Genomic DNA, 22,549 nt, shown 5'->3' with positions numbered 1-22,549 from the left:
TACACATGTCCTGCACCTTCCTCATTTTCCCCAGAAACTCAGCCATTGCTGCTTTGCTATCATCCCTGCCAGCATCTCCTTCCATTTTACTTTGGCCAACTCCTCTCTCAATCCACTGTAAGTTCCTCACTCCACTGAAATACTGCTACGCCAGACTTTACTTTCCTCCCCATCAAATTTCAAGTTGAACTCAATCATATTGTGATCACTGTCTCCTAAGGGTTCTTTTACCTGAAGCTCCTTAATCACCTCCGGTTCATTACATAACAGCCAATCCAATATAGCTGATCCCCTAGTGGGCTCGATGACAAACTGCTCTAAAAAGCCATCTCATCAACATTCAAAACACTCACCCTCTTAAGATCCATTTCCAACCTGATTTTCCCAATCGACCTGCATGTTGAAATCTCCCATGACTATCATAACATTGCCTTTTTGACTCACCTTTTCTATTTCTCATTGTAATCTGTGGTCCACATCCTAGCTACTGTTGGGAGGCCTGTATATAACTGCCATCAATGTCTTTTTACCCTTGCAGTTTCTTAACTCAGCCCACAAGGATTCAACATCTTCCATTCCTATGTTACATCTTTCTACTGATTTGATGCCATTCTTTAACAGCAGAGCCATGCCTCCCCCTCTGCCTACCTTCCTATCCCTCCGATACAATGTGTAACCTTGGACATTCATATGTATATTAACTAGTTAGATCAAAAATAGTGTTGAACAGAAATAATATTTAATAAAGTGAGGTAGTGTTCATGGGTTCAATGTCCATTTAGGAATCATATGGCAGAGGGGAAGAAGCTGTTCCTGAATCGTTGAGTGTGTGCCTTCAGGCTCCTGTACCTCCTACCTGATTGGTAACAGTGAGAAGAAAGCAATCAAGTCACAACACTGAAATTCCTCCAATGCAAACACAAATTTCCTTAAATATAGAGATTAAGAGTGTACAGTACTCCAGGAAATGTTTCATCAAAACTGTCCTACATTTATACTCCTTGTAATAATGTCTGAGTAAGCAAAAATGGTAAGATAATGTTAAAGGCTCTTTATCTGAAAATATGCAGTGCTCTTAACAAGGCAGATAAATTGGCACCAATGAAAATCAATTGTGTCAAGTGTCCAGTATCGATCAAGTGAGCAGTGTGGTAGAGCATTGTGGGGGATCTCAGCATGGATAGGATTTGTTGGTTTACCTATGCCACCCAGTAGATTTGGAGGATCTCACAGGTACTTTGAATATCAATGGGCCAACCAGCCCATTCAAGCTTGCTCCACCACTCAATAAGCTGAAGCAACCTTAGCTTTGACATTGTTCCACTTCCTCTCCGGGTCCCTTGACATATCTGTAATTCTTCTTCCAGAAATGTGCAGTCCACTGAGAACATAAATTCCTCCTCATCTCTGTCTGAAATAGTGATCACTTACTCTGAAATTTCCACGCCCCCCCCCCACCCCTGTTCCAGGCTCTCCCACCAGGAATCATCCATTGAATTGTTAATAAGATCGTTTCCCTTTCTTTTAAACTCTACCGAATATCCGCCCAATCTGCTCAAGCTCTTTTCATATATTAACCCCTTCATCCCAAACCAATGAACCTCCAATTCAACTGCACTTTTCCTTAAGCACAAAGACTAAATATAAACACTATACTCCAGATGCTGACCCACCTTTGTTTATACTCCATAATTTTTGCAATAATACCCGAGTAAGGAAAAATGATAAGATAAAATTAAAGGTTCTTTACTTAAATGCATGCAGGATTCTTAACAAAGCAGATGAGTTGTCACAGATTAAAATTAATTATTATGATCTGTAAGCCATTGCAGAAACATGATTGCGTGCTGACCAAGGCTGGGAACTGTATACTTGGGGGTATTAGACATTTCGGAAGGATGCACAGAAAGGGTGAGAGGGTAGGGTGGCCCCCATTCATGAAGAATGAGATCATCGGAATATGAAGAGTAACTTTGTGCAGGAGCAGTAGACACACTCCCTGGATGTACTCTAGGGCACAGTATACTGTATCTCATGAAACAGTGGTGGATTTTAGTGAAGGTTTTGCAATGATCTTGGTAGATTGAATTATCATAATGTTGGTGAAGAAGTTACACTTTTTAAATACAAGAGATTGTGCAGATGCTGGAAATCTCGAGTATTGTACACAAAATGTTGGGGGACTCAGCAAATCAGGCAGTATCTATGGACCCTGATGATGGGTCTTGATTATTTCTCTCCATAGATGTAGCCTGACTTGCTGAGTTCCTCCAACATTTTGTGTGTGTTGCTTACATTTTTTTAGTAAGTTTTGGAGCTTCCTTTTGTCCTCCTGGAAACCCCTTGTTGTATGGGAGCTTGGAGGAGTGCACCTGTGTCAGGGGTCCAGTGTCAGTCCAGTGAACATTGAGGTCCACCCGCTAGAACTGGTTGAACTTGAGGAGAGCCTTACTGTTGGAGATAGTGACGTGAAGAGGATATGTTGACTGACCTATGCTGCCAATGGGTTTTGAGGACCTTGCAGAGTTACCACCAACTCTCCCCAACTCTTTGACATATCTGTAAAACTTTCCCCTTCAATACATTCAATAATCACAATATGTTGGTGGTATCCTCCAATGCTTCAGGTACCTGCTGAACTCCTGGGGGTGACCAGATTTGAGGAGGACCATCACATGTCAATCTTTGAAATAACAGACTCTGTTCTATGAAACAGACACGCAAAATGCTGGAGGAACTCAGCATGTCAGGCAGCATCTATGGAAAAGAGTGAACAATCAGCGTTTAGGGCTGAGGCCCCTCATCAGGACTGAGAAGGAAGGGGAAGGATGCCAGAATAAAAAGGTAGGGGAAGGGGAAAGGTGGAAAGTGATAGGTGAAGCCAGGTGGGTGGGAAGGGTCAAGGGCTGGAAAAGAAAGAATCCGATAGGAGAGGAGAGTGGACCATAGGAGAAAGGGAAGGAGGAGGGGGCCCAGGGGGAAGTAATAGGCAGGTAAGAAGAAGTGAAAGATCAGAGTGGGGAATAGAGGGTGTGGGGACTTTGTTCACCAGAAGGAGAAATTGATGTTCATGCCGTCAGGTTGGAGGATACCCAGATGGAATATAAGGTGTTTGCTCCTCCACCCTGAGATTGGTCTCAATTTGGCACAAGAGGAGACCATGGATCAACACATCGAAACAGGAATAGGAATCTAAATTATAATGTTTGGCCAGCAGGAAGTCCTGCTTATGATGGATGGTGTGGAGGTGCTCAATGAAGTGGTCCCCCAATTTACAGCAGGTCTCACTAATGTAGAAGATGCTGCATTAGGAGCATCGGACTTAATAGACAACTCCAGCAGACTCACAGGTGAAGTGTTGTCTCACTGGAAGGACTGTTTGGGGCCCTGAATGGAGGTGAGGGAGGAGGTGAATGGGGAAGTGTCGCACTTGGGCTGCTTGCAGAGGTAAGTGCCTGGAGGGAGATTAGTGGGGAGGGATAAATGGACAAGGGTATCACAGAGGGATCCATCCCTGCAGAAAGCAGAGGTGGGGAGAATAGCATTTTTACAAGCCTTCCCTGGTTATACTCCCCAACTCTTCCTCTGCTACATTGACAACTGCATTGGTGCTGCTTCATGCACCCATGCTGAGCTCGTCAATTTTATCAACTTTGCCTCCAACTTCCACCCTGCCCTCAAATTCACTTGGTCCTTATCTGATGTCTTCCTTCCCTTTCTTGATCTCTGTCTCCATCTCTGTAGACAAACTGTTAACCAACATCTTTTATAAACCTACTAATTCCCATGGTTATCTCAACTATACCTCTTCTCACCCTGTCTACAGTAAAAACGCTATTCCCTTTTCTCAGTTCCTTTGCCTCCACCACATCTGTTCCCACAGCGTGCCTTTCTTTTCCAGGAAATTAGACATGCTTCTTTAAAGAATAGGGGTTCCCTCCCTCTACTATTGATGCTTCCCTCACCCATATCTCCTCCATTTCCCATACATTCACGCCCACCCCATCTTCCTGCCACCATAATAGTGATAGAGCTCCTCTTGTTCGTACCTACCACCCCATCAGCCTCCGCATTCAACACATTATTCTCCACAAGCTACGCCTCTCCAAAGGGATCCTGCCACTAAACACATCTTTTCCTTCCCCACTCATTTGAATTTACAGCATCGACAGGCTTTATCGTGTTTGTGACTCTGTTCTGGGTTTGCTGAGGCCCCACTCACTTATCTCAGATTTATTACAAATCATGTTTATTAATCACCTCCCCAACCTTCATTCCAAAAGTAAATCCTGCTTGTCTCATTATCTGACCCTGATCACAACACCATCTCAATCGTCTTCCCAGCCACTACCCCATCCATACTGCGCCATCACATCACATTGACGTGTCAGTCCATAGCCTCCTCAACTGCTGCGATGAGGACATACTCAGGTTGGAGGAGCAACATCTTATATTCTGTTTGGCTAGTCACCAACCTGATGGCACGAACTTCGATTTCTCGAACTTCTGGTAATGCCTCCCCAACCCCTCTCCCTCACTATCCCCCATTCTCATTTCCCTCTCTCACCTTCTCTCCTTGCCTGCCCATCACCTCCCTCTGGTGCTCCTCCCCCTTCTCTTTCTTCCGCGGCCTTCTGTCCTCTCCCATCAGATTCCCCCTTCTCCAGCCCTTTATCTCTTTTACCAACCCAGCTCTTTACTTCATGCCTTCCCCTATCCCAGTTTCACCTATCACCTACTACCTTGTACCTCTTCTTCTCCTCCTCCCACCTTCTTATTCTGACTTCAAATCTCTTTTTTCCTGTCCTGATGAAGTGCCTCAGCCTAAAATATCCACTGTTTACTGTTTTCCATAGATGCTGTCTGGCCTGCTGAGTTCCTTCAGCACCTTGTGTGTATTACCACTGATCCTCCATCAGACAAAATTCCCAATCCTTTTCCCTTTCACTGGCATTCCTCCTCCAGCTCTCTCTCTGAAATTTGATCATCTCCCCATGAAATTCTTATAAACATGTAATCTTACCCTTACAATCTTCTCTACAAGTCCTTCTCCAATCTACTGCCCAGTTGTTTTCTTTGATGAGCTCCACTAAGACACAGTCATCTGAGCAATACACTTGGAGTATTGAATACAGTTCTGGTTGCTACTCTAGAGGAAGGCTGTGATTGCATTAGAGAGAGTGCAGAGGAGGTTTACCAGGATTATTACTTGGTTTAGAGGATTCTAGTTGATTGGGGAGGCACTGGATTAGCTAGGCTTGTTTTCCCAGGAGCGAAGGAGACTGAGGGTGATCTCATAGAAGTACGTAAGACTATGATTGGTATGGATATGGTAATGTTCAAAATCTTTTTCCTGCAGTAAGTGTACCAAATCCAAAGTGGGCATAGATTTAAGGTGAGAGGAAGGAGATTTAAATGGCATCTGAGGGGTAATTTTTTTACATAGAGAAAGATTGCAACTTAGAACGTACTGCCAGAGGAGATGGTGGATTCAGATAGAGTTGTGATCTTTAAGAGACCCTTAGACAGGTACTAATATAGACAAGGCACAGAAGGATACAAATCGAATTTGGGCAAAAAGGTCATTGTGGACATTGTGAGCTGAAGGGCTTGTCTCTGGGCTGTACAATTCCATGATCTAACATCTCATTAATGACCTCTTCATTGTGGTACAGATTCTAGCTCAGGGCCATCGAACCATATTTACTCTTCCCCTTTCCACTGTCCTTTTCCACAGACCTTCTGACTTTGTGTGTGTGTGTGTATGGACTATCAAGGTTGTGACTCATCAGATGACCCCTTTATTGGCCTTTTACATTGGATTCACTAATTTGATTCATGTGCTATGAACTTCTGCAGACACTTCTTAAATAGTCCACAAACTGATCTTGCCCTTACAGTATCTTCTTCAATCACATCTTTGTTTTTCATGAGTCCTGTGGTATTTTTATCAATTATTTATTGCTATTGCATCATTGTATTTGCGATGACTTTTATTACCTTCTTGAAATACCTTCGTATTAAACATCGAAACTGCACTTCATCTCATTTCTTATCATCATGCTGTTTTCATTTTGAATATTATTTCCTCTAGATTCCTTCATATCAGGTTCCATTTGTTTAAAGTCCTGTCCACAGTTTCGTTTAAAGGTTGTGTAGGGACATTTACTGCTGAGTTGAATCAGCTCTGTGGAAGCACAGCTTCAGTACAGTGATAGGGATTGACAAAGGGAGCCCTTGTACAGAAGGTAGTCACTGTTAGTGTGCAGGCATATCCAATCACTAAGGCTCAAGCTGCATTTGCAGAGACTTCTTTCCCTTGGAGCAGTAGGTGGGATTGTCTAGAGGAAATATCTGAAAACCCCTCATGCACGGATCCTGGAAGGAGAGAAGTGATTGGTTAATTAAGTACAGTAATTGCTGATCTATAGAGCAAGACTCCAAACTTGCTGCTATCATCAGGAATTTCTCTTTGAAGTGAAGGCGGATGAGAGGTGACTTAACAGAGGTGTACATGATGATTAGAGGTGCTGATAGAGTGAACAGCAACACCTTTTTTTGCCCAGGATTGAAATGGCTAATATGAGAGAGAATCATTTTAAGGTGATTGGAGGAAAGTATAAGGTTTTTTACACAGAGAGTGGTGGGTGGATGTGCAGGATGCGCTACCAGAGGTGGTGGTAGAGGCAGACACATTAGGGACATTTAAGAGACCCTTAGATAGGCAAATGGATGATAGAAAAATGGAGGGCAATGTGGGAGGAAAGTGTTAGATTGACCTTGGTGTAGGTGAAAAGGTCATGCGTTGAAGCAGGATCTCCCAGTGGCCGCACATTTTGGTTTCACGTCCCCTTCCCATTCTGGCGTGTCTGTCCACGGCCTCCTCTACTGTAAAGATGGAGCCACACTCGGGTTGGAGGAACAACACCTTATATTCCGTCTGGGTAGCCTCCAACCTGATGGCATGGACATTGACTTCTCTAACTTCCGCTAATGCCCCACCTCCCCCTTGTACCCCATCTGTTATTTATTTATGTACACACACTCTTTCTCTCACTCTCCTTTTTCTCCCTCTGTCCCTCTGATTATACCCCTTGCCCATCCCCTGGGCTTCCCCCCCCCCCCGCCTTTTCTTTCTCCCTGGGCCTCCTGTCCCATGATCCTCTCATATCCCTTTTGCCAATCACCTGTCCAGCTCTTGGCTCCATCCCTCCCCCTCCTGTCTTCTCTTATCATTTTGGATCTCCCCCTCCCCCTCCCTTGCTCTTGCTAGCTCTTTCTTCAGTTAGTCCTGACAAAGGGTCTCGGCCTGAAACGTCGACTGTACCTCTTCCTAGAGATGCTGCCTGGCCTGCTGCGTTCACCAGCAACTTTAATGTGTGTTGCTTGAATTTCCAGCATCTGCAGAATTCCTCATGTATGCGCTGAAGGGCCTATGTTCTATGACATTGCTCAAGAGAAAAATCATTGCTGTATTGAAAAATGTTCATTTATTCAGGCAACCCTGTTTCTTCTCTAACTCCATTTACAAGTTTGCACTGTTGTGGACTATATCTCAAATAACAATGAGTCAAGAGTACAGAAAGAGATGGAGATCTCACTGACATGTTGTCATGACAACAACCTTTCCCTCAATGCCATTAAAACAAAAGAGTTAGTCATTGACTTCAGAAAGGAAGATGGTGCACTCGCTCCTGTCTGCATCAGTGGTGTTGAGGTTGAGAGGGTTGAGTTTCAAGTTCCTAGGAGTGGACATTGTCCTGGTCCAACCACATTAATGTTGTGTTTGCGAAGATCACCAAACCCTCTACTTCCTCAGGAAGCTAAAGAAATTCAGCATGTCCCCATTGATTCTTTCCACTTTTGATGCATCATAGGAAGCATTCTGTCCGGATGCATAATGGCTTGGTATGGGAATTGCTCTGAATGTGACTGCAAAAAACTGCAGAGAGTTTTGTCAGGGTGTGGGATCATTATCAAACTTCTAAGACGGAAGATAAAGCTAAAACTCCCTATGATGACTATTTCCCAGCTGTCACTCACCTTCTCATACCACCTTCACTCCGCCCAAAGGTCCAGGTTACTACACCTCAAGTTCTCATCTTGGCTCTGTGATGGTTCTCCTCAAATAACAGCGGCTTGTGGTTCTGCTTCAGCACCTCACTTGTTGTGGGATACTTAAAGCCAGTCACAGTCCCAGAGGCAAGTGTCCTTTAAATGCAGTGACTTAGAAAGCTGAACAATAATGGTTATTGGGGGATCTTTGCAGAAGTGCACTCCCTGATGTTCAGACCCTGATGGACAAACATATAAGAGGTCAGGTAATGGCATCAGGCTCTGTGATGGATGGCATGTATTGACAATGCCATCGGTGATTCAGTGGGTTGTTCTGTGTAGCAGGAGGTCCCACCCCAACACAGGCCCACACAATTTGGCTCTGGTCCAGGACTGAACTGGTTGCAATCCTACCCACTGGTCTTACCAAGGCAGGAAATTCCACATCCTATTCCTAAACTTCTTCCTCCTTTTAAACTTCCCATAATTTAGAGCATTTGTATGAAGCACAAAAGTGATGCTCAATGGATGTGTAGGTGATTCTAATTTTTGACTCCAATTGGAGTTGGAGCGTGAAATCAAAGGAGTGAGAACATTTCAGAAGAACTATTACATTCTGGAGCAGACACAGGAACTCAACAGTGGCTGAAGAAGATTCATATACATCCAGAGGGTTCGTGAATTAGGACTGATTCCAGAGAAACCCCACTGGCTGAGAGGCAGCGATGTCTCTCTGAGTCTGTAAAGGTACAATATTGAGTTCTCCCTTTTCTAACCAAGGTTAGAGTCATCAACTATTTCACCTTCTTCCCACAATTGAGAGTATAGAACTGTGCTGTGAAATCCTTTAAAGCATCTTTTCATATGTGGTGGAAATGGAAAAACAGATTTATACAGTGTCTTTCATAACCTTAGAATTATACAGCACAGAAACAGGCCCTTCAGCCCAAATGGTCTATACCAGCCAAGCTGCTCCATCCAAGCTAGTCCTATTTGCCAATACTTGACTGATAACCCTGTAAACATTTCCAATCTATGCACCTGTCCAACTATCTTTTCGAAGCTGTTATTGTATCTGACCTTGTTTTGTGTCAAACTGCTTTACAGCCACTGATGTACATTTTGAAATGCAATCAAGGTTATGATGTTGGTGGCATGACCAGCCAGCGGAACAGTCAGTGCTCTGTATTGATGGTGTGACTGAAGATCAATTTTGACCAGGGGGCTGTTTCAAAAGTGGGACTATGAAAACATTAACATCAAGCTGAGTGGGCAGATGGTTAATGGACCGAGGCATTTACTTTGCTTCAAGTGATTAGTGGTGTTGCTTATTACTTTACATACAAGTATTATCTACACTGAATAAATCAGTTATATTGTATGAGGTATCTCCAGTTCAGCCATTACTTAAGCTGACTCCAAACCTTCCTCTCTTAAGATTCTATCCTCTTTTGAAAGGGAAATGCCAAAATAATCCCTCAGGAGGTGATATTTCATCACAGGTTGTGTAGGAAGCCCAGTAAACATCAACAAGCTTGAAGGAACTCAGGAGCCAGTTTTGCAACACTTCCAAAGCTCTCCTTTGCCCAGCCTTTGGAAAATCAGACCACTCTTCAATCCTGCTTTTGCCGATGTACAGGCAGAAGCTGAAACAAGAGTCGGCCATAGTTAAAACCGTCCACTGTTAGTCCGACCAGTCGGCCTCCATGCTGCAGGACTGCTTTGATGACGTCGACTGGAATGTCTTCCATGATGAGGATGTCTCCCATTCACTGATGGAGTCACGTGCTTCATCCGGAAGTGCATCGATGATGTTGTCCCCCAGAAGTCGGTCAGGATCTTCCTGAACCAGAAACCTGGAATCAATATTTCCATGCGAGCAGCACTTACAGTGCGACATAAAGCTTACATCGCTGTCAATCAGCTGGAGCTCAAAAAAGCAGCTGTGATCTGCGCAAAGCTATCAAGGCTGCGAAACAACAATACAGGGACAAGATTGAGTCAAGATTCAAGATTTATGGGAGAATGCTGTTCTTGGATTTATATAAGGCATCCGTTAGTCTTGCGAGACCATGGATCTGCGCCTGGAAAGTCTTCACTCTCCAGGGCGCAGGCCTGGGCAAGGTTGTATGGAAGACCAGCAGTTGCCCATGCTGCAAGTCTCCCCTCTCCAAGACACCAATGTTGTCCAAGGGAAGGGCATTAGGACCCATACAGCTTGGTACCAGTGTCGTCACAGAGCAATGTGTGATTAAGTGCCTTGCTCAAGGACACAACACGTTCCCTCGGCTGGGGCTCGAACTCACGACCTTCAGGTTACTAGTCCAATGCCTTAACCACTTGGCCACATGGCCATGTTCTTGGACTACACTACAGATCAGCATTCAACACCATAGTTCCATCCAGGCTTGACAAGAAGCTCAGAGACCTCGGCCTTGACCCTGCCTTGTGCAGCTGGATCCTGGACTTCCTGTCAGATCGCCGGCAGGTTGTAAGAGTGGCCTCCCTCACCTCCAACCCTCTGACTCTCAATACAGGAGCCCCTCAGGGCTGCGTACTGAGTCCCGTCCTTTACTCCCTGTATACCCAGGACTGTATCGACACCCACAGCTCCAATCTGCTAATTAAATTTGCCGACGACACCACAATGATTGGCCTTATCTCAAACAATAAGGAGGTGGCCTACAGGGAAGAAGTCATCTCTCTGACAGTGGTGTCAAGAAAACAACCTCTCCCTCAATGTCACAAAAACAAAGGAGCTGGTTGTGGATTACAGGAGGAATGGAGACTGGCTAACCCCTATTGACATCAATGGATCTGGGGTTGAGAGGGTAAACAGCTTTAAGTTCCTCAGCATCCACATCACCGAGGACCTCACGTGGTCTGTACATACTGGCTGTGTGGTGAAAAAGGCACACTGATTTGAGTGTACTCTATAGTACATTGACTGTTCTATTTATTATAAATTATTATAAATTACTATGATTGCACATGGCACATTTAGATGGAGACGTAACATAAAAATTTTTTACTCCTCATGTATGTGAAGGATGTAAGAAATAAAGTCAATTTGTTCATTCATTCTGACTTTGCTCCCCTCCGTTCCCTCAGGTGGGACCTGGTACAAACTCACTAGCTCCAGGAACAGCTTCACTTCTTGAGGTCATGCCCTGAAATGGCTGAAACAATATTGATCTCATTTGGAGGCCCTGGTTCCTAAGGTTGTCATAGCCAGGGGTGGTAGTTAGGGTTGCCAACTGTCCCGTATTAGCCAGGACATCCCGTATATTGGGCTAAATTGGTTTGTCCCATACGAGACCGCCCTTGTCCCAAATTTCCCCCGCTAAGGTAGAGCGTTCCGATGAAACTGTTCATAAGCCGAAATGGCGTAAAGCGAAGAAGCAATTACCATTAATTTATATGGGAAAAAATTTTGAGCGTTCCCAGAGCCAAAAAATAACCTACCAAGTCATACCAAATAACACATAAAACCTAAAATAACACTAACATATAGTAAAAGCAGGAATGATATGATAAATACACCGCCTGTATGTAACCGGGTGACCGTCGGATCATATTCAGTATTGTTAAAAGTGTACTTGGGCATCCATCTGGGTAATGCAGAATAGTTGCTTGTGCTTTTAAGGGAGACGGTGATGTCATTACGCACGCGCGGGATAGTAGGGAGACCATTTGTTTTCTGCTGAATACGCTGTTGGAATCGGGTTCCTCCCGAGGCTGGGCATGGTGAGGAAATGTGAGCATTAATTGACAATGTCCATGTGAATTCGTTTATTCTTGTTGGCGAATCGAGAATATTGGTAGTTTCACATGTTTTACACGCGGATGCTTTAGGTTTTCTCTAGTGAATGACTCAACGCTGGATCGTGTGGCTTGGGCAAAGTTTCTCACTATCCAAGTAGGTCAGTCTTCCTGTAATTTAACTACCAGGCAATATCTTGTAAAAGTTGTGCCAAAGTGTACCTTTTGTCTAACTTTATTGTATCAGGACTGATTGTGCATGTAACCGCGTAACGTGAATGTTTAGTCTCTGTTCGGAAGTTCAGCACGTGTGTACGTCTTAGATGAGATGTATTCGCTTACATTTTCGTTGCTATGTATAAGATGCAGGGTTGGTGGGATTCTAATGTTGTTGGTATTGTGTTCCTTCAGAATTGCCACTACCGTATTTGTACCGTATTAGTTCTGGTATTTTTATACTGCATACGCAATTCTGTCCATACACAAGGGTGTGGATGGAAAGTTAAACTGAGATTGTAACGGCAAGAACTGGTTGTAAATTTGTTCGTTTTGTTTCGCGACCCTCTTCTGGCACTTAAACATCTAAAATAGATAAAGGAATTAAAACCCGAAAAAAGTATTTGTTGTCCTGAGTGTGTACTTTTCCCCAGGCTACATATATAAAGTAGAAATAATGTATGTACAGTAGTTTCACTTAACAGAATCGAGAAGATTAAGCCAAAGCCGATTTGTAAAAAAAAATCGGCACATACATGCATGCATACGTCACGTATGCACACACAGGTGCCCGCGCAAGGCTTCATGGTCATAGTAGTCTCGAGGTAAACACAAGTGTCTCGTATTTGACTGCTACTTTTGTCCCTTATTTGGGAGTGAGAAAGCTGGCAACGCTAGTGGTGGTGGGGATAAGATCCCTCTACCTATAAAGTACTCCAAATGGTGTGTATCTCAAACAGCCTCTGACAACCAAGTCCAACTGTTGGCCTTCACGTGTGGCTTAATTACTAGGCCTGGCGGAACTGTTTCTACTGACAAGAGAAGGAGCAAAGGCGCCTCAAAACCAGTTGCTCTGGGCAGGTGGGGCTCCTCAGCCTTGGATGGCAGCCCGCCCAGGAAAAGGAAAACTCTGATTTTAAACCTCCGCTGCCTTGCAGCCGTACCCACCCATGGGAAAGACTTCAGGAGTACACCCCAAGGAAGAAATCCGGAGCCGGGGTCCCTAAGGAGTTTGATGTTGTTTACAACTTCACCCTGGCAGCCTCTGCGACAACACTGGTGCCAAGCTGTATCGTGCTTGCCTTTCCCTTGGACTACATCAGTGACGTGGAGAGAGGGAACCCACTGCATGGGCAACAGCTGGTTCTTCAAATCTTCCCGCCCAGGCTTGCACCCTGGAGAGGACACAGTCCACCAGAGGAGCGAACCCATGATCCCCTAGGATCAACAGCTGCCCTCTACTGGGAGGACCTGAACTGGACAAGGGGTGGGGGTCAGTAAGTATATTTAGCACAAGATGTGGCTTATTTCCCGAAACTCATCTACTCCCTTATCTGTGTCATCTATCAGTGCAGGCAGCATCAAATTTAAGGTCCTTGACTGAAATTCTTTCATCGCTGCATTTTATTAATGTTATTTTGTTTTGGATTAAATTGGCTAACATCCTTAAATGGATCTATGGATAGGATATGTGATTAACTCATGCCACTCACTTCACTGCTGGTGACTACTGAGATATAACAGTTGTGTTGACACTAACATCATCTCCGCTGTAGGCTGAATAATGATGCCATGGGCATAGCCAGAGGAATCTGTACATGGGTATGTTTACTTTTCCAAGGGGCATTTGACAGGGTACCACATATGAGGGGCTGGTGCATAAATTAAGAGCCCAAGTATAGTCGTCGTCGTCGTGGCTATCCCTCGAGGTCGAGGATGATGGTCTTCATTCTGAAGAACTGGCCCACAGAGCAAAGATGCCTGTGAGTGTATTTGTTTAACGTGTACTTGATGTTGCACTCCAAGGAGCACACAATATTTCATAAATCAACCAACTGATTCCAATGGCATGGAAACCACGACGATTGGAGCTGATGGATTTGTTGCAGCCTTCATACGCCTTCACAGCCGTTGAGTTCGAAGTAACTTCATCCGCTTGTTCCACCGTTGAGGCCTTGGTTGGATTGTTCTTTGTCAGGGACCTCACCCTCGACCTTACCACCATGTGTGACACTACCAGGAGCATAGCTCCAGACGGCATTGCTCTCGGGATCTCAGGACCACACAAGCTTCTCCATCGCGACAAGGTGACAATCCACAGAGAAGTATCGCAGGAAGTGTGTTAGTACAAACTGAGCACTGGCTGTCACATAGAAAACTGAGAATTGGAATAAATGGGTCCTATTCCAGCTGGAGCATCTGTTGGGGTATCCGGGGGATCAGTTTTTGATTTCTACGTTTATACTGGACGAGGGGATGAAATGCGAAGTTTCTGAGTTTGCTGATGATGCAGAAGTAAGTGGAATGGTATGTTGTGGTGAGAACTTTTTGTGTCAGACACACAAACCATTTCTGGATTGAAATCCAGTCACCAGCCTTTCAAAATATTTCCAAAACTAAACATGTTTGTAGGACATGTTTTTCAGGTTGGAGGAACAAGACCTTATATTCCGTCTGGGTAGCCTCCAACCTGATGGCATGAACATCGACTTCTCTAACTTCTGCTAAGGCCCCACCTCCCCTTCGTACCCCATCTGTTACTCATTTTTATGCACACATTCTTTCTCTCACTCTCCTTTTTCTCCCTCTGTCCCTCCTAATACACCTCTTGCCCATCCTCTGGGTCACCCCCCCCACTTGTCTTTCTTCCCGGACCTCCTGTCCCATAATCCTCTCGTATCCCCTTTTGCCTATCACCTGTCCAGCTGTCGGCTCTATCCCTCCCCCTCCTGTCTTCTCCTATCATTTTGGATCTCCCCCTCCCCCTCCAACTTTCAAATCCCTTACTCACTCTTCCTTCAGTTAATCCTGATGAAGGGTCTCGGCCTGAAACGTCGACTGCGCCTCTTCCTATAGATGCTGCTTGGCCTGCTGCGTTCACCAGCAACTTTGATGTATGTTGCTTGAATTTCCAGCATCTGCAGAATTCCTGTTGTTCATGTTTGTAGGATATGGTCAAATATCAAATAGACAGACCTTCACCTGAGAGGGCCAAGAATGTCAAGATTCAAGATTCAAGTACATTTATTATCAAAGAATGTATAAGTTATACAACCTTGAGATTTGCTTGATCACAGGTGGCCACAAAGCAAGAAACCCGAAAGAACCCAATTAAAGAAAAAAAGAATAAAAATAAAAATCAACACTAGATGCACAAGAGAAGAAAAAAATACAAGTCACGCAAACAATTGAATTGAACAACGGTATTCCAAACCAAAAATGAGTCTTCAAATCTGAATCCTGGAGTAGGCCCAAAGCCTTGCTTATCAGTTCATCATATTAGCAGGCACGAAGCACAGCAGCTGGGGCAGTCTTCATAGCCTCAGGTCCATGGAGATGAGCATTGTAGACAGCAAATGAAATTGACTCTCGTCCAAACTGACAGCCTGTCTTTTCAGTCTATCTGGGCCGGCATTTAAATTGACACAGCAATGGAACAGCGAAACGCTCCACATACTGGAAAGAGGAGCGAAGATCACGGAGAGCAAGCAAAATCTGCTCTTTCCTTCGATCTGGGCCGGCGTTTGAATTGTCTTAACAGTGCATTGTACCTCACGCTAGGACCCAGGCACTGCTGCTGCAAAAGGCTTCAGGCCTAGACCACACTGCCCAGTGACTCACTTCAGGCCCACATTCTGTCGCCCAGCTGGAAGCCGCTCTCAAGCTCTTTAAGTCAGATTGGTGCCCAGAGCGATTTAATCTTGCACCCGGGCCAGTTGAATGAGCATTGGAACTTTTCTGCCTGGGCTTCAACTCCTCCTTTCGGTGCCCAGAGTGATCCAACCTCACTCCTGGGGCATCAGAACTCTGTCTGCAATGATTCTGCAACACACCATATCAGCTCATCCCCTGAACTCACTTCACCATTACTTCCCCCTTCATTGTTTGCGGCAATAATTTAACACAATTTACCTCAGAAAAGATATTTTTAGTGATGTTTTTAGTCAGATTTCTTACCTTTTTCACTACCTGAGAGCTGTTGCACATGTTCGGTAGCAGCATCTTAACCAGAAGTCTTCAGTGGAATGTATGCATGAATATCTCACATGCTTACAGAAATCAGAGATAACAATGAAGGTGGCAGGAAGGATGGAGACAGTCCAATACTGGTGGATATGATTTTTGTCTAATAAAGCACAAGGTTTAAAAAGAGCTTGGGTGCTTTTCAGCTCTTCTTCAGTGGGCTGTAAGGAGGTCACTCATTAGTGACGCAGCATAAGGTTTAAAAAGGGCTCAGGTGCTTCTGGGCTTTTCTCGCAGGCTGCATTCATCATGGGGCCAATAAAAAATAAAGGAGGTGTAAGCAGGGCAGCCACTATGTGAGTGGGGCAGTGTTAGAGTGGACAGGCTTTAGCTCAACAGGCTCAGCAAGCACAAGTAGGGGTTCTAAGTAAGTATGTTTCTAGTAATATATTTTCTGTCAGTACATAGCTAATGCACTGCAAATGGGTTTGGAGGAAGTGGTATGTTTTTTGTGTGAGATGTGGGAAATTTAGGAGACATCCAGTCTCCCTGATAATTACATCTGCACAAAGTGTACCAAGTTGCTGTTCCATAGAGACCGCATTAAGAACTGGAGTTGCAGCTTCGTGACCTCTGCTTCATACGGGAGAGTGAGGAGGTGATAGACAGGAGGTACAGGGAGTTGCAGTAGTTACCACTAAGTTGCAGGAGGCTGGTACCTGGGTGACTGTCAGGAGAGGGAAAGGGAATAGGCAGCCAGTGCTTAGTACCCCTGTGGCCATTCCCCTCAATAACAAGTATTCAGCTTTGGATCCTGTTGGGAGTGAAACAACCTACCAGGGGAAAGCCGCAGTGACCGGGTGTCTGGCACTGTGGCTCAGAAGGGAAGAGGGGAGAAGAGGAGTGTAGCAGTGACAGGGGATTCCATAGTTAGAGGAAATTCTGTGGACGTGTAAGAGACACCCAGATGGTACTTTGTCTCCCAGGTGCCAGGGTCAGGGATGTCTTGGGTTGGGTCCACGACATTCTAAAGGGGGAGGGTGAACAGCCGGAAGTCGTGGTATATATTGGTACCAACGATATAGGTAGGAAATGGGAGAGCCTGAAGAGAGATTATAGGGAGTTAGGCAGAAAGCTGAAAAGCAGGACCTTCAGGGTAGCAATCTCCAGATTGCTGCCTGTGCCACGTGCCAGTGAGGCCAAGAATAGGATGATATGATAAGATGAATGCATGGCTGAGAAATTGGTGCAGGGGGCAGGGTTTCAGCTTTCTGGATCATTAGGATCTCTTCTGGGGAAGGTATGACCTGTACAAAAAGGGCAGGTGACACCTGAACCCGAGGGGGACCAATGTCCTTGCAGACAGGTTTGCTAGAGCTGTTTGGGTGGGCTTAAACTAATTTTGCAGGTGAATGAGAACTGGAATAATTGAGCTGAGGAAGGGACTGCTGGTATACAAGCAGATACAGTGTGTAGTGAGACTGTGAGGAAGGACAGGCAGATGATCAGGTAAAATTGAAGTTAGTGGAATGAGTTTAAGTGTAACAGGTGGCCAAAATCAAAGAGGGTGATGAATACAGGACTGAAGGTGTTATATTTGAATGTACACAGTTCACGAAATAAGGTAGATGATCTTGTAGCACAGTTAGAGATTGACAGATGCAACGTTGTGGGCATCACTGAGTCGTGGCTGAAAGAAGATCATAATTGGGAGCTTAACATCCAAGGATACACCTTGTATTGACAGGACAGGCAGGTTGGGAGAGTGGGTGAGACGGCTTCATTGATAAAAAATGAAATCAAATCCTTAGAAAAAGGTGACATAGGATTGGAAGATGTAGAATTCTTGTGGGTAAAGAAACTGCACTGATAAGAAGACCCTAATGGGAGTTATACACAGGCCTCTGAACAGTAGCCAGGATGTGAGCTACAAATTACAACCTGAGATGGAAAAGGCACGTCAAAAGAGCAATGTTGTGATGTTATCATTCATTTCGAGAGAACTAGATACATTTGAAGTATTGTGAGCATTTTTGGGTCGCATATCTAAGGAAAGGTATGCTCTGCCTGGAGAGAGTCCAGAGGAGGTTCACAAGAATGATGTTGGGAATGAAAGACTTAACATATGAGAGATGTTTGATGTATTTGAGCCTGTACTTGATGGAGTTCAGAAGGTTGAAGGGGGATCTCATTGAAACCTATTGGATTCTGAAAGTCCTGGACAAAGTGGATGTGGAGAGGATGTTTCCATTAGTAGGAGAACTTTGGAAACAAGGACACAGTCTCAGAATAAAGGGACATCCCTTTAAAAGTGAGATGAGGAGGAATTACTTCAGCTAGAGCCTGATGAATTTGTAGAATTTATTGCCGCAGAGAGCAGTAGAGGCCAAATCATAGGGTGCATTTAAGACAGAGATTATAAAATTTTGTTTGTTATGAATTACAGAGAGAAGGCAGGAAATTAAGTTTGAAAAAAAAACATCTATGATTGAATGGTGGATCAAACTCAATGGTCCAAATATTCTAAGTTTGTTTCTATACCTATATCTATACCTAAACTGTTAACTCAGAGCAGATTCCAAAGGCTGCCACAGGAACCATTCATAGCTCTGAGTTCTTATAATTTTTCTGCAGTCCTGATGAAGGATCTCGGCCCGAAACGTCAACTGTTTACTCTTTTCCATAGTTGCTGCCTGGCCTGCTGATTTCCTTCCAGCATTTTGTGTGAGTCTGTTGAAGGCCTCTCTAACACTCTGAGAACCATGGCACTGACACGATGATGAGAGACCCAGGCAAGGATGGTTGGACTCAAATGCTAAAGTACCCAAGACTGGAATCGAGACACAATGCGAGACAGAAAAGAGAACAGAATACTAAACTAGACACTAGAAAATAATCAAAGTAGGACAGATGATTGAGCACTGAACCAACGCCAGGTGTTCCTTAAATATTGAATCCTGGTGCCAAAGCATGGCTTCCAATTAGTGAGATGATCCTGAATCCTTAAAGGGGCCACACCAGCTATCCATATTCCGGAGAGTTAGAGTGTCTAAACCCCAGAAACTGGTGCTGCTGTTGTGTATCGTAACAAGACTCCTTCCCCTACAGCCAATTCCTGATGTCCCTGGCCGCTTGGAAAGATGGTAATAGTAGTCATGCAGACATCCCACCTCTCCCGGAAGTTCCGGGAGTCTCCCGCATATTAATAGTGGCTCCCTGATGCCCGCAAATTATATACAATGTCCCGGAAACCAATTTTTTTGAGAGCGAGAGAGCGCGCGAGAGCAAGAGAGAGAGAGAGCACAAGAGCGACCACGAGAGAGAGAGCGCATGCACACGAGAGAGAGAGAGAGAGCGCCATGGCAGAGTGTTCCAAAAAAAGAAAATATAAAACATACGTCACCCCAGACTACCCTAAAGTGTACCCCTGCCTAATAGGGGTCAAAATAATGACAGTGTTGCTCGCTGCACTGTTTGCAACAGTGACTTTTCTATTGCCCATGGTGGGTTAAGACTGTAAAAGACATGTTGAGGTGAGATTAACAGGTGTCATTCGTTCATTAGCATAGCTAACGTTATTTGAACTAGCTGGCTAGCTGCTCAGGAGCTACTCTACTGCAGACATCCCACCTCTCCCGGAAGTTCCGGGAGTCTCCCGCAAATTGATGGTGCTACCTCTCTGAAATGAGTTTTTGCAGGATGGGATGTCTGGTCATGGCTGAGAGCCCGATCGCCATTAGAAATGATAAAATCCTAAATTAAATCGCGGTCACATGAAATTCGGACTTCTCCAGCTTGACATAAAGTCCATGAAGGCTCTTTAAAATGTCCTGACATGAGCGGTTTGCTCCTCCATGGTCTTCAAGAAGATTAGGATGTCATCCAAGCAGACGAAGGCGTACTTATGGAGAGCATCCCAGAATATGTCATCAAAAGGCCTAGAAAACTGCTGGAGCATTTGCGAGGCCGAAGGGCATGACCAGGTACTCCGGTGTGTTGAATACAGTCTTCTACTCATCACCCTCCTTTATGCGAACCAGATTGTACATACTCCACAAGTTTCAGCTTCCTGAATACTCTTGCCCCTTGGATAATCTCGAAGGCAGTGTTCAGGAGCGGAAGCAGGTAGCAATTCTTGGCTGTTATGCAATTCAACCCTCTACAATCAATGCATGCCCACAGGCTCCAGTCCTTTTTCTGTACGAAGAAGAAACCAGTGATAGCTGGTGAGGTGGAGGGATGAATGAATCCCATGACAAGAGCCTCTTTTTGTACTACTCCATAGCACTTCTTTCTGGACCTGAGAGCACATACAGTCGACCCCACGAGGGACAAGTACTAGGCAGTCGATCTGTAGCACACTTGTAGGGTTGGTGCGGTGGAAGAGTCGAGGCCATTCCCTTACTAAGGACCTCTTCCAAATCATTGTAGACAGAAGGGATTTTGACAGGATTAGATGTTGCAATCTTTTCTGAACCTTTCTCCGAGGACGACTCGTGAGACCAGCTTGTCTGTCCTTGAAGGTAAGCTTAGATCTCCAGAAAGCTTCAAGGTAACCCAAACCGAGGTCTGCCCCATTGTCAGTCGTTGGTCTTGGGGGAGTCTGGGCGCTAGAACACCATGTCGAAAACATACCCTCTTGCCATGACTGGACCAAGTAATGATCTTCCCTTCCTTCCAGTTCACGGAAGTGTTATGCTGGGACAGTCAAGGATGCCTGAGGATCAGGGGTATGGAGACGAATCGATGATACTTTAAAAACCTACAGAGAGCAGCTGAAAGAGTCAATAGGAGGGAAAAGATGAAATATGAAAGCAAGCTAGCAAACAATATCAAAGTGGATAGTAAAAGCTTTTTCAAGTGTGTAAAAAATACGAGAGATGAGAGTAGATATAGGACCACCAGAAAATGAGGCCAGGGAAATAATAATGGGGGACAAGGAGATGGCAGATGAACCAAATGAGTATATTATATCAGTCTTCACTGTGGAAGAAACTAGCAGTATGCCTGATGTTGTAGTGTGTGAAGGAAGAGAAGTGGGTGCAGTTACTGTTACAAGAGAGAAGGTGCTCAAAAAGCTGAAAGACCTAAAGGATACATAAGTCACCCGGACCAGATGAACTGCACCCGAGGGTTCTGAAAGAGGTAGCAGTAGAGATTGTGGAGGCATTAGTAATGACCTTTCAAAAATCATTGGACCCTGGCATGGTGCCAGAGGACTGGAAAATTACAAATGTCACTCCACACTTTAAGAAAGGGGGAAGGCAGCAGACCAGTTAGCCTGATCTCAGTGGTTGGGAAGATGTTAGAGTCAATTGTTAAGGATGAGGTGATGGAGTACTTGGTGACATAGGACAAGATAGGAAAAAGTCAGCATGGTTTCCTTAAGGGAAAATCTTGCCTGATGAACCTTTTTTGGAATTCTTTGAGGAAATTACAAGTAGAATAGAGAAAGGGGATACAATAGGTGTTGTATATTTAGATTTTCAGAAGGCCTTTGGCGAGGTGACACACATGAGGCTGCTTACCAAGTTAAGTGGCCATGGTACTACAGGAAAGTTACTAGCATGGTTAGAGCATTGGCTGATTGGTAGGAAGCAGTGAGTGGGAATAAAAGGATCCTTTTCTGGTTGGCTGCCAGTAACTAGTGGTTTTCCGCAGGTGTCGGTGTTGGGACCGATTCTTTTGATGCTGTATATCAATGATTTGGATCATGGAACCGATGGCTTTGTTGCCAAGTTTGCAGATGATACAAAGATTGGTGCAGGAGCAGGTAGTGTTGAGGAAACAGGGAGGCTGCAAAAGGACTTAGACAGAGTAGGAGAATGGGCAAGAAAGTGGCAAATGAAATACAATGTTGGAAAATGCACTGTCATGCTCTTTGGTAGAAGACATAAATGGGCAGACTATTTTCTAAATGGGGAGAAAATCCAAAAATCTGAGGTGCAAAGGAACTTGGGTGTCTTTGTGTAGAATAACCTAAAGGTTAACTTGTGTGTAGAGTTGGTGCTGAGGAAGGCAAATGCAATGTTAGCATTCATTTCAAGAGGTCTAGAGTACAAGAGCAGGAATGTGATGCTGAAACTTTATAAGGCACTGGTGAGGCCTCACCTTGAGTATTGTGAACAGTTTTGGGCTCCTCATCTAAGAAAAGATGTGCTGGCATTGGAGAGGGTTCAGAGGAGGTTCACAAGGATGATTCCAGGAATGAAAGGGTTATTATACAAGGAACATCTGATAACTCTGGGTCTGTACTTGCTGGAATTCAGAAGGATGGCGGGGGGGAATCTCATTGAAACCTTTTGAATGTTGAAAGGCCTAGACATGGTAGATGTGGAAAGGATGATTCCCATGGTGGAGACAAGAGGACACAGTCTCAGGATAGAAGGGTGTCCATTTAAAACAGAGATGTAGAGAAATTTCTTTAGCCAGAGGGTGGTGAATTTGTGGAATTTGTTGCCACATGCAGCTGTGGAGGCCAGCTTGTTGGGTGTATTTAATACAGAGCTTGATAGGTTCTTGATTGGACACAGCATCAAAGATTACATGGAGA

General features: G+C 44.6%; 1 long non-coding RNA gene across 2 annotated transcripts in view; it reads left to right on the top strand.

The window, feature by feature from the left end:
* LOC134340511 (uncharacterized) overlaps positions 1–22,549 on the top strand; it is a 61,028-nt gene that overhangs the window by 33,002 nt on the left and 5,477 nt on the right. The gene's annotated exons all lie outside the window — the stretch shown is intronic.

This window comes from Mobula hypostoma, chromosome X1 (assembly GCF_963921235.1).
Source record: "Mobula hypostoma chromosome X1, sMobHyp1.1, whole genome shotgun sequence".
NCBI classification, from domain to species: domain Eukaryota; kingdom Metazoa; phylum Chordata; class Chondrichthyes; order Myliobatiformes; family Myliobatidae; genus Mobula; species Mobula hypostoma.
Note: the sequence above shows the minus strand (reverse complement) of the source record. Positions and strands in the feature narration are given on the sequence as shown.